Below are 4,081 nucleotides of genomic sequence, written 5' to 3'. Positions count from 1 at the left end.
GTTCCCCAAGAACCCAGCATTAACTCTTGCGATGCCTGCATCCACCCTAGGGTGTGGACTACTGTCCTTTTCCTAAGCAAATCTCTTACTTTGTATTAAAACCTGTTCTTAAAATCTAAAATTGTATCAGATCTTAAGCATTAATGTAACACTTGGAATGGATTTCAACAGCAATACATAAAGCCTCTACATTGGGGCTTTAGACATATAGACCAATGAACAGGACAGAGACTCCCAAAATAACCCTATATGCTCAAAAGATTTTGAAAGGGTGCTAACATTTTCTACAGATGGCACTTAGAAAACGAGATATGTACACACAAAAGGAAGAAATTGGATCTAACTTCATTTAATCATTGTTTAGACCTAAGTACCATACACAAAAAAATGTCAAAATGGACTAAAGACTCAAAACAATAAAACCCTTAAAGAAAAATATAGGCATATACCAATAACAAGAAATTGGAGAAAGAATACTGGGAAATGCTCCCACACACAATCGCTCATATATACATATATATATATATATATATACATATACATACACACATATATACACACATACACACACACACACACACATATATATATATATATACAAAATAAAATATCTTGAAATAAATCTGACCAAAGACACCAAAGAGCTCTACAATGAAAATTTTAAATTGTTAAAGAGATTGAGGAAGACACCAGCAGATGGAAGGACCTCCCATGTTCATAGATTGGAAGAATTAATATTGTCAAAACAACCATCCTACCAAAAGCAAGACATAGATTCAATGCAATCTCAATCAAAATCCCCATGACATGCTTCACAGAATTAGAAAAAACTACCCTTAAATTCATATGGAAGCACAAAAGACCCCAGAGAGCCAAAGCAATCCTGAACACAAAGAGCAACGTTGGGGGGATTACTATGCCAGATCTCAAAATATACTACAGAGCTATAGTCATAAAAACAGCATGGTACTGGCACAAAAACACATAGGTTGATGGAACATCATTGAAGGTACAAACCCGAGTACATGCAATTTCAGCCACCTGATATTCGACAAAGGTGCCAAGAACACACAATGGAGGAAAGACAGCATCTTCAACAAATGGTGCTGGCAAAACTGGATCTCCACCTGCAGAAGAATGAAACTAGATCCTTATCTTTCGCCTTGCACAAAAGTCATCTCCAAATGGATCAAAGACCACAATGTGAAACTGGAAATCCTGAAACTATTAGGAGAAGATATTGGCAGTAACTTACAGGATATAGGTGTAGGAAAGGATTTTCTAAATCAGACAGAAGTTGCTCAGAAATTAAGGTCAGCAACCAACAAGTGGGACCTCATTAAACTAAAAAGCTTCTGTATATAAGAATAAAAGAATAAAAAAAGTGAAGAGAAAACCTACAGGATGGGAAAAAAGTCTTCACCAGTGACACATCTTACGGGGGTTTAACATCCAGAATATATAAAGAACTCAAAAAACAAAGAAGCGAGAAACCAAATGACCCAATGAAAGGATGGGCTAAAGATTTAAACAGAGAGTTCTCAAAGGAAGAAGTAAAGATGGCTAAGGAACATCCCTAAAAGTGTTCAACATCGTTAGTAATTAAGGAAATGCAAATTAAAACCACCCTAAGGTAGCCCCTTACCCCAATCAGACTGGCTGGGATCAAGAGAATAAATGATACCAAATGCTGGCAAGGATGTGGAGAAAGGGGAACACTCATTCACTGCTGGTGGAATTTCATACTCATGCAATCTCTATGGAAAGCAGTGTGGAGAGAATGCTTAAAAAACTAAGAATGAACCTACCATATGACCTGGTTATACCACTCCTTGGCATATACCCAAAGGACTCGTCCTATTGTAGAGACACTTGTACAACCATGTTTGTTGCTGCTCTTTTCACAGTAGCTAAGAGAGGGAAGCAACCTAAGTGCCCCTCAACTGATGGGCCAATAAAATTTGCATGTAAATGAGAATTGAGAAACCAAATGACCCAATTAAAAGATGGGCTAAAATGGATGACTCTAGAAACTGTTACACCTAGTGAAGTAACACAGACTCAGAAAAACAAATGATGTATGTTTGCCCTCATATTTGGATCCTAGCACCAAATCCTTTAAAATTCCAGGTCCTTTGAATCAGATGATGCTATACAGCAGTACCTTGTGCACAAAATAACTATGATCATCATGACTTCAGGTGAGTCTGATCACTAAACATCGTCCTAACTGGGCTTGTTGACGGTTGTGCTTATTCATTAAAGGAGAGCCAAGCAGGGTCATTGGACCCTTACAGGAGTTCCAGCCCCTTTTCCCAGGCAACTGTATGTAATTTGACCCTAATCACACATGGCCTCCTGGATTTGGGGAGGGCTAAAGTATACAATCTGGGGAAGGCTAGGAAGAGAAGGCATGACCCATGCTGGGTAAAGGCTTTCCAGTGTGCATACCCTCAGGTCATACATACACCTCAGCAACCCCTCAGTTATCTGGTAAATAAGCTCAATAAATTCATTGGTTCCCCAGTAAAACTTTAATCAAACATTGGCTTGACACTAGAACCTTAAAAGGGAATAAGCATTGCTTAGCATCCCCAGGAAAAGTCATCTCACAACAGATGGAAAATTTATTTAATGCTATTATGTGTCAATTATTAAAAAAAAGAAAATGAGAATGTAAAATATATTAAAAGGATATGGGAATGGAGATATTTTCCAAAATAGAAAAAATGAGAAAGCCTAAGCAAGTGGTGAAGGTGTTTAGGTTTATTATGATATATAAAGGATGAGACAAAAATATACACATCTTAAAATTTCTATGGTCTTAGTTTATTCAACTAGTTTAAGGAACAAAATATATATCTAGTCAAGATTTATCTGAGAATATTTGTTTTTTTTTACCCAAGCCTTATCTACATAGCACATGATAATTGAAAGTACCAGACAGGTGGAACTAACCTTATTGGATGTTTAACAGCCACACTTTGAGGCCTATACTAATGTGGTCAGAGGGCTTAACGGATAGTTTTTGCCCTTTGCCCTCCAAGGTCGACTAAGTTCTAGGGGACTATGGAACATCTCTCAAAATGTCCTGTAACTGTGGTGAGTCACCTGTCCTCTTGTTCAGGGAGGCCATGGAGACCCTACGAGATGGACTTGAACCAGTGTCCTGTCTACAAATAGGAGGGTCAACTCAGAGGAAACATTTCATTCATGCTTCCAAGTGAAGCCAGACATGGTTGAGCAGGACCTTTGACTTATCTTCACATAGATGGAGCTGGTTTAAAAAAAAGATCCAGGAGCGCCTCCCAAGGCCATGTGACCGCTGAGGAACAGATCCTCAACTGACCTTCAGTGTAAAAATAAATTGATTTGGGCCAACTGTATGGTCTTAAACACCCAAAAGGAAAGTATAACCAAAGAGTAAAGTCATCAGTCTATTTCTTTAAGAGTTCAAGGGACTATACTTCCCAGACATTAGGCTTAAGTCTTTATAAAAAGATAAACAATGATTTCTCATTTATTCTGTTCCTAACCAGAAAGTGCTGCTCAGATGTAACTTCAAATCTTGGTCTCCAGTTCTGTAGTGCCCACCTGTAGCTAAGGGAGACAACTGACTATTGTTCTAAAATAATGGCTAAATTTGTTTTCTCCCCCTATCTAGAAGCCTTTGAGAGGGAACTGACACTGATTCTAACCACTCCAACAGCTATCAAAATACCTGAAAACAAATCCTGAATCCATCACTCTAGAGTCCAGCCTCGGAAGACAAGGAAAATGAGGAACCCAATAGAGGGATGCTTTCGGAAGCCCTTGTCAAGAAATTCCAACGGACTCATATGAACATTTGAAAATTGCCTGTTCTGACTTGTTTCTAGTTCTCTGACTAGAACTTGTAATGCTAATTACTCTTGCCTTTACTTCTCCTTCACATCTCCTATTCACGGTTCTAGGACTTTCTTTTCCCCTTAGAGACAAGAGGTATGCAATTTGAGAGTCTTTTAGATAGACCCACAAAAGGGGTACTCCAATTGCCTCACCCTGCGTCCCTGTTCAGCATGGAAGAAGCCAGAGCGGTCTG

This window comes from Nannospalax galili, unplaced genomic scaffold, assembly GCF_000622305.1.
Source record: "Nannospalax galili isolate Female #2095 unplaced genomic scaffold, S.galili_v1.0 scaffold32, whole genome shotgun sequence".
In the NCBI taxonomy this organism is placed as follows: Eukaryota; Metazoa; Chordata; class Mammalia; order Rodentia; family Spalacidae; genus Nannospalax; species Nannospalax galili.
This window is presented reverse-complemented; position numbering follows the sequence as displayed.